This window comes from Cucurbita maxima, unplaced genomic scaffold, assembly GCF_002738345.1.
Source record: "Cucurbita maxima cultivar Rimu unplaced genomic scaffold, Cmax_1.0 Cma_Scf00096, whole genome shotgun sequence".
Lineage (NCBI taxonomy): Eukaryota > Viridiplantae > Streptophyta > Magnoliopsida > Cucurbitales > Cucurbitaceae > Cucurbita > Cucurbita maxima.
Genome location: NW_019272112.1, coordinates 206420 through 216072, shown reverse-complemented (window position 1 = coordinate 216072; position 9653 = coordinate 206420). Strand labels below are relative to the sequence as shown.

At 31.8% G+C, this 9653-nt stretch overlaps 2 non-coding genes across 2 annotated transcripts; one reads left to right on the top strand and one right to left on the bottom strand.

The window, feature by feature from the left end:
* The first annotated feature begins 447 nt into the window (after positions 1 to 447).
* On the top strand, positions 448 to 520 carry TRNAA-AGC. The gene has a single exon. It is a non-coding gene; the product is annotated as a tRNA-Ala (tRNA).
* A 7220-nt stretch (positions 521 to 7740) lies between these two features.
* TRNAY-GUA lies at positions 7741 to 7812 on the bottom strand. The gene has a single exon. It is a non-coding gene; the product is annotated as a tRNA-Tyr (tRNA).
* Positions 7813 to 9653: the final 1841 nt, after the last annotated feature.

Here is a 9653-nt window from a genome sequence, read left to right as displayed (position 1 = left end):
TTCAATTGAACCGATTATTAAATATATTATTTTTTTTTCAATTTTTTCTTATGGGGATCGATACTCTGTATCTTTAGATTTATTATTAAGGGGATATCTTGCATCTCCAAAAGAAACTATTTGTTAATAATATTTTATTTCTATTCGCTCATTTGTTATTAATATTTTGATATTTTTTTATTTTCACTATTATTGATGATCGGACATTAATAGGGTTTTATGATGTAAGAATCATGGGGATGTAGCTCAGATGGTAGAGCGCTTGCTTTGCATGTGAGAGGTGTACAAGGATCGATACCTCGCATCCCCAAAAATAAGATTATCTATTATTAAATATATTGTTTCTTTTCAATTTTTCCTTATTCATGACCTGTTGTGTAGCAATATTTCTTCATTTTCACTATTATTGATGACGAAAAATTTAGGGTTTTGTGATGCAAAAATTGTGGGGATGTAGTTCAGATGGTAGAGCGTTCGCTTAGCATGCGAGAGGTATGGGGATCGATACCCCACATCTCCAAAAGAAAGAAATGATTTTTTTAAGTATGAGTTAATTTAACATGTTATGTATAAGGTGGGTACGAGAGAAAAAGAAAAGATACTTATATAAGGAGGACTTCTTCACTTCTTCACAATTGCAATATCTGGCGGAAAAGACCGTTCACCACACGCTTCTAAAATAAATTATATCATTGACACCCTTAACCCTTAATTGGAACTAGATGTTAAGGCAAATCTTCTCCACAACTCACTTTGGAACACAATTATATCATTGACACCCTTAATTGGAACTAGATGTTAAGGCAAATCTTCTCCACAACTCACTTTGGAACACTTTTAGATAGTTTCAACAAACTTACTTTGCTCGTGAATACTTTGGAATTTGATATTTATAGTTGTGGAGAACGCTATTCAAATTGATACGGTCGAATCTTACAACAAAGTCTAATTGAGCCTCCATCTATTAGGAGATAGCTTCGAATCAAATTCTTTAGTTTGGACAATGGTTGCATTATTTTAGTCAAACAACCGAGACTAGTGTATTTCCAATAGTATAAACATTTTGTACGTGTATTTTCTTACATATTAACAATTGTATACAAATAATAACTAAATTTATGAGTAGAAGTTTGGATGAAGTTTTATTAAATAGGTAATCTTAAATTATATCTAAAAATATATAAGATTTTTTTTTTTATATACATTTACGAGAACAAATCAAAGATTCAAGAAGATGTCATTCATTTTTCCTTAAGTGTCAATTTTTATTCTCCATCTCAACATAAATTAAACTTATTTTTGTGAAGATATCTATTTATAAAAGCAAAATACTCAGAGTCACAAAAATAAAAATGAGATATAGATACGAGACATAAATATGATACCAAATAGATATGGTAACATGTCATTTGTAAAAAACTAGGACACCGATGTGACAATGATACATTAATTAAAAAGAATTATTTCAAAAAATTTATCAATTTTAGATTAGAAATAAATTCATATAAATAAGTTTATATGTTTGTATACTTGACGATAGTTGACCGCTTACTCTTGTTTTGGATGTAAGTGATGATTATCGGCAATATGAGTTGTGTCATTACCACACCGTTATCAAGAGGAAGTAAAGTAGAGTAGAATAGATCAACCGATCCATTTATTGAGAGTACTGTAAGAGGCACACAAGCAATATTTTAAGTTACTTTTAAGATTAAAAGTAATAAAGTAATTACTGCCAGTTCTTTTTATGCATCTTATTTTGATCTAGCACATAAATGCTTCCTAATTATTTTATTTATTTTTTTATGAATTAGGTTATGAAGATCGTTTGAATTATAAACGCTTTAATTCAAACAATATTTAATAACTAATCATTTTAATATTTATACTCAAATATACTAACAAGTACTAGTAACACCAGTCTTAATGACTTAAAGAATACAACTATTATCTCCAACTATAAAGAATTTAATTCCAACCTATTCTAATGGACAAATGCTTTATTAGACTATTGTAAGATTTCACTTCCTCAATTTAAGTAGCGTTCAACTACAACTATAAATATCAAAGTCTTAAGTATTCATGAACAAAATCGGCCTAACAATGTTTCTTGGAAAAATTTACCAAAGGTGTTAGAATGAGCAGTGTGGAAGGGTTGCCTTTAGATGCTTTAGTATCAATTAAAGATGTCAATATCCTAGTAGTGTAAAATGCAGGAAGGTTCGTAATTGAAAAGAATAACGAGAATAGTGAACATCGTGTCATCTACAAGCGTGTGGTGAACGGTCTAGTTAGTATGACTAGAGAACATCGTCCTCGCAGAATTTATATTATTGTGATAGAAGTTATAAATAACAATGATATTCCTTGGTCTTTTATTACAAAGGTGCAGAATTTTCTTTTTATGCATGTGATATATCCATCGCCACCTACTTATAAGCTCTCATATCTTTTAAAGAAGTTCTCGAGTTCCTTATCCCCAAGTAGCAGTACAACTACTAGAATGCTATCCCTACTTATAATAAGCCCTCTCTCTCTCTCTCGAAATATGTGTGTGTGTGTTTAAGTAAAAGTGTACAAGTAATTTGTTACTTTTGAACTTAAAATGCTTATAATTCAATTTATCTTTGTTATCAACAATAATTATCAAACGGTATATAATTTTGTCCAAGTAAGGTCGCTTCTCATTCCCTATATGATATCATAACACAAAATCAAGCGGAAGGGTTAACGATAAAATGATAACAAAAACCCATTCGTCGAACTAACTATAAAGGAAGGGTTGGTTGGAAACCATGTCTATACTTCTTTGCTTTAATCATAGGTAACTAAAGATATATAAGAACAACAAAATATGGCATGCCCAGTCAAAACAGAAAAAATTTCTTGCCATGTTATAGTTAATGAATATGGTATGCACAAAGATCCGACGTCACACTTCATGATTGAAGACCAATACAGTGAGCTGAGGTCGTCCATACCGTCTTTGGTCGAATTATGTCAAGCAAATGTTGCAGCAAGCAAGGAGATTTAATGCACAAATGTCTCTGATGTGAAAGGCGCACCAATTCAATGAGATTTAAGTAACCATGAATAAGACACATGATACAGCTTGTAAACGAAAAAAAGTCCATGACTCTTGTTATTTTCTTCCACTACAAACCTTCTAGCCTCGTGCACTTTTTTGTCATTGACATCCTTAATTGAAATTAGAATTGAAGGAAACACTTCTCCACAACTTATTATGGAACACCTTTGATAGACAGTTTCAACAGATTTACTTTGTCGAGGAATACTTTAAAATTCGATATTTATAGTTGAACGCTACTTAAATTGATGAAGTGAAATCTTACAATAGAGGTTAATAAATCATTTGTCTATTAGAAGGGAGCTTGGAATTAAATTCTTTATAGTTGGGATAAGGGATGTTTTAGTCCAACCAAGTATACTTTTTAGTTTTAAAATAAATTAATTTTTTTAGTTTAAAATAAATTGATTTTTTAGTTTTAATTTTATTCCGAATAAATTAATTTTGATGTGGTGTTATGTATTTTAATAAAATTAACATTAACTTAATCAACAAAAATTTGTATCCCAAGGCTAGAAGGTTTGCACTCTATCTAAAACAAATTACTCATAATTTTTTTTTAAAAAAAATACTGTTGAATTTTAAAAAAAAAAAAAAAGCTTCAAAACTACTCTTTAACTTTCAAAAGTGTTTAAAAAAAGATAGATGAGAAGAAAATTGTGTTCATGGGGGGAAAAAATTGAAGGTTATTTTAGGGGAATGTTTTCAAGATCAGTATAAGATCCTGAAAACATAACAAGAAGTAATATCCTAGCTTAAGGTCGCCATTAAGAACCTACTAGTAGGCTACTTACTAAGTTTTACTCACTTCATGTTTATCATTTTTTTTCAAGTAACTAAGCGTTGGTCGTGGATGAGATCGGACTTTGGAGTGTGGGCCATAGACTAACCTCTGTTTTTAATCTAGTATTTTTTGTTCTTCTTTTGAGTCTACTTCTTATTTTGTGTTTGTAATGAAACACCCCGAAAATGAAGGAAATTAGCTCCCATAAGAATAAGCCACTCATGAAAAACCCAAAGGATAGAAAGGAAAAAAATGAAAGTATTAAGCAAGAACAAGGGACTTAGTCAAGTCACTCTGTGTCTAACTAGTGATTTCAAAGAGTTAAAAGACCTTTTGAAAAGGATTGGAAAGGAAAAAGTAAATGAAGAGGGCAAAAAAAAGTCATTTTATCAATGATCAAGAATCTTTCCGGATTTGTAATTCCTTATCTAGAAGGAATCTCAAGATTCAAAATAAGCAAAAAAATGATAAAAAAAGCAATTAGGAATTTGTAGAAAAATTATGATTGTTCGAGAAAAATAATTATAAAATATTCAAAAAGTGGAATATTACCAAAATACCCCTGGAAGAATGGATAGTTACAGAAATGGCACTCTAATTAGAATCAGAGCATCTACCGTGACCATTCGAGCAAAATCCTTCGAACTCAAATCTCAACCGTCGGATCTCCTCAAAAATTTGATATGATCTAGAACGAATACGCACGAATCATCACATCCAACGACTAGTATTCAAAGCCAAGGTCGGTAAGGCTATGATCGAAGTTGATATCTCCGAAAAATTATCAAAAAAGTTCAATCTCTAAATAACGAAGATTCTGGAGCTCTTAATGTCTGTTTAAGCATCTCCTATAAAGTCTGAAATAGGAGCAACAATACGGAATAAGAATCGAGAAAGGTCGATCCCTCAATCGAAGGCAATGAGCGTTTAGATTATAGGTCTCGTACTCTCAGATTTCTTCCAAATTCGAGAGCAATCCTCCACCATTTCTCTTCAATCTTATTCCTACAGTTTCTCAACGAGATTACCCACAAGTTCTATGAAGGAATAGAGTGCTGAAAGTGCCGAGAAACCATTCCCCCAATTCAATCCGCCATTGAAGAACTTCAAGAAAAACTTGAAAATCCAATCCGAGGATACATGATGACTCGTCGAGCAAAAATGATTCCAATCAGTTTCTGCACCTCCACAGAATGCTTCCATAGAAGACCACGAAGAAAAATAACCTCGAGAGCGTGCCGAATTGAAGAAAATAGGTTTCAAAATTAAATTGAGTATAAGAGTCGAATTCCTATCTACGATCTCTTTTCCTTCAAATTAAGGATTCCTCTAGTTTCAGAGGAAGAAGTTTAGTAAACTTGATGAAGAAATCGAGAGTTGAAACGTCGTAGAACAAACTACCCACGAGATCGAAATCTAGCGTTTCGAGTGAGTAGCATACCGAGAACGATTTCTAGAAGTTAAGGTCCTACACTCAAAGACGTTCCTCCAAAACCAATTCCTTTAGCTTGAAAATAAGATATGGAAGAGGTTCAATGAAGAAATAGGGCCTTGAAACCTCTAGAATCGGCTACCCAATAAGAAATCCTTTGTTTTATCTCCAACGATAAATCAGATTTTGGATGAAGTTTGGAAGCGAATATCTTAAGCTACGATCCATGAGAAGGTATCAAATAAATCTCTAATCCTTTCTTGTAACATCCATCTTTAAGTTTCACGAAGAAATCAAGGAGAGAAACGCTGTAAATGTGGCTGTACAAGCCGAGTTTCAGATGGCGGCGATGCAAAAAATGCGCATCTTCTTCCTGTTTAGAGGAAGAAAACGATGATACTGTCCAAGTAAACTCAAAATTTGACCTTTTCTAGAATTTTCTCAATTTTAACCCCATTCCAGACCGATTCTTGTAAAAAACATTATGGTTTCATAAACTAGACACAATAAGGAGTATGTGGAAGGAAATTTGAAGTAATTCAGATACTGGAAGATCAATAATGGAGGTCCCAAACATCGACGACAAGACAAGTAGCCCAAGAAATACTTGTAGAAATCGCTTGGATTTTCATATGAACCCTAAACCAAGTATGAATTAAGGATATATGAAAGAAAAATCCAAAAAACTGTGAGTTAAGACCCTGAACCAATCAAATAGCTCGAGATTTAAGTAATTTAAAATAACCCACTATCTGAGCTCCGTTGTCTATCAAATTTTAATACTAAGCATTTATAGCATGTTCAGGTTAGATATGAAATTTGGTGGTCATTGAATAAGGATAAGTAGGTAAATCAAGAAACGGTGTAAAATGACCTTAATGCCCCTTTATTATTTCAATATTCACTAGAGAAACAAGGGGTAAAAAAACTATATTATTTCAAACCCTCCATTGTTGCTTCTACTTTGCATGAAAATGCTTCCACTAAATCATGTTACTAACTAGTTGGTTTCGTTCGGTTCAATTCTTGGGTCCACTAGATTGAATCGACCTAGCTCAATTAAACTCTTGATAATATAAAAATCATAAGTTTCTTAAATTACGTTAACTTAAAAGTTTAACCCCTAATTTTTTTTAGAATGTTTAGCTTTGTGTCTAGTTGATCTCTAAATGCTTAAAAGTATCTAATAAAACTTCTATTTAAGGAACTTTTCTGCAGGTTTATTATTAAGGAATTTAAAATGAGTGATTTGATATATATCATAGAGGACAAAATATTTATTTGTTTCAAATATCTTATGTTGACCATTCTTTTTTGCCAAGTATTTTGAATATTATCATTGTGAATTACTAATGTCGATTGAATCTCATTAATAACAATATTCCAAAACTCGAGTAAAGATGACATCAAAATTAATACTTTAATTTCATCTTCAAAATTTATTTCTACTTAACTCAGTTGACTTATAATCCTAATAGTCACCCATACACAAATATTTACAACCTTAAATGTAAAATTATAAGGAGTACAAGAGAAAAGTGCTTAAAATAGTTTCAAAATATAGAAAAAAAAGATAATAGGGATTGGTGAAAGTCAACATTTGTTTTTGGTTAGCATGGTACCATCAAAACTTGTTTATTTCTTTGAAATGTTTTGAGTTTACAATTTACACGTTTTCATTTAAAAATGAAGCAAAATTAGTCTGGTTGTCAAATGTTGTCACGCTTAAAACTACCATGAAGGTATAATCGACCTATTATCCTTCCACCAATAGGAGCAAAAGGCAACGTTACTATGTGAAACTAGTTTCATGTCATTTATTCAACAATAAGGGTGTTAGCATGCATTTAGAAATGAACTCATATTTAAAAAAATTAGATAAAATAGAAAAGAATTGTTATCTCAAAGATAATGATACTATGTGAAACTAGCCTCAAGAATGTTAAGGGCATTAGTTTTGAAAGTTCATGAATATTTTTGGTGGGTTCTCGAAGCACGGATTTCAAGTTAAAAGAGGTTGAACACAAAGTAAAATGTTTTCTCGAAATAAAAAAAGAATTAAAATATAATGAACGTATATATTTACAATATATTCAAAATAGAGTTTATAGGCTTATAGTACAAAATAAGGGAAAGGTTAAAAAAAATCATTTTAAAACATCAAAAATAGTTTTGGTGGGTGTTGTTGGTCTAGGGAAACTACTCTTAGTTACATGAAAAAGATGGAATGAGTACAAGACTGTTTGGAATAAAGGTTTTTAACCATGTTCAAAAATGGGTGCTTGGATACCAAGCTCTTTTCTTAATGATAGCTTTGGTTCTTGTCCAAGAATAGTGGGTTTCTATGTGGTGGAGGACTTTGGAATAAGGGTTGGAAACAGTAATTATTCCTTTAGACACCTGGTGGTCGGGAGCAAATTGTCTGTCCAAAATAATAGGACCCAACCAGATTCGAACTAGTGACCTCTTGATCTACAATCAAATGCTCTACCACTAAGCTATGAACCCATTTTACATGATTTTAACCTTAGTGACCCCTTCTACCAAGTGTCAGTCCAAAAGTGTAAAACGTGTCTGTCGAAAATAGAAAGACCCAACTAAGTTCAAACGGGTGACAGGTTAAATTCTCTACCATTGAGCCTTGGATTCATTTTGTAGGATTTTAACCTGAGTGACCCCTTAGACATAGTGTCAGTCTAAAAAGTGTAACAAATTTCTATCCAAATAGTAGGGCCCAACTAGGTTCGAATTGGTGACCTCTTGATCTGCAATCAAATGATCTAATATTGAGCTATGGACCCATTTTGTATGATCTCAACCTTAGTGACCCCTTATATAGATTATCGGTCCAAAAAGTGACCCTACTGAATCGGCTATGGACCAATTTTGTATAAATTGGTGGATTACCTATCGGAAATTAAACACAAGTTGTTAGATCAAAGTCGAAAGTGCTAACCACTACACCATAGAACCACTTGTTAAACTTTATTTTGGCAGCGATTTTGATAAGTGCCACTAACGCTAGATTTTGCAAAGCTAGAGATCGTAGTATCCTTGCAAACTTTTACAAAGAAAGCTAACTTAACGAATTGATTTCAACCAGTAGCAGGTTAGAAGGATAAATAACTCTTAGATTGAACTTGGAATCTATGATTGTCACTCTTAGATTCCAAGATGACTCACTCAAGAATTAACTTGATCATGACTAATCCAATGAATAGATTTTAACACCAAACCTAAAACAAGGTTTGAAAGAAACATAACACCAAATGGTTTCAAACACAAAGTTTTTGTATTCCAAAATGTTTTCAAACTTGAATATTACAAGTATTTAAATAGGCCAAAAAGATAATTCAAACGTTCATCTACAAACTACCCAAAGCTATTAAATACAAATTGAAGAAAATAAGAAATAACATAAATAATCTTAAATGTAATTCAACTCCCGAAGATAAAAAATCTTCAAATTACATTCCAATGTCAAGTGATATTTTATTACAACTCAATTCTTTTCTTGATTTATTGTAATTGAACTTAAAAGTACGACAAATAAGTTGGATTTATTTTAAATTTCTTTTAAAATTTTTGTGCACAAAATACAATTGAAATAATATTTTTTTTTTACTGTTTGGTAATTTGTGTGGTATTATTAGAGGCTTTTGAATGAAATATGATAATCGATTCCCGGTCCTCTTTGACAATTTTAGATACCTCCATATCTGATATTTGATGCGTCACGTTTCACTATGAGATCTGCCCTTGGGTCAATAAGACTTAAGTAGATAGTTTATTTGACTAATGATTTGATTTTTTTGGGTTGTAGAGATATCCTTTACAAATCAAGACTTTGTATTATTTTCAAGACACTCATCAAGACATTTGTAAATATGCCTGATATCTTGAAGGATTTAAGACACATAATTGAGAGAACCTAATTTTTTTTTTGAAGTTGGCTTTTCTAGGATACGTCATCACGAAAGTTTGAGACAAACTCAATGGACCTTTGGATGGGTTTTATAAGGCTCAAATAAATTTAAAATCCAAGAAAACTGATCTGAGTTTGATATTATTTGATTTTGGGTATGGACACAACTAGCTGATTTCTTTGGATTACATTAATGAATGTATGTAGATGTTTAAAGTGTTGATCTTAATGGTTTTAGAAAATATCAACACAATGCAAAACTATGGTGGTGCTCGAAGGTGAGTTGTATAAAAAACTAGTCATGCACCAAAAAATTATGGGAAGACCATTGATGGAATTCAAGCAATCGACGCTCCCCTGGATGGGTTTCCAATCAAAGACCTAATGTTTGATGTTGACTCTTTTGAAGAAAGAAACACATGAT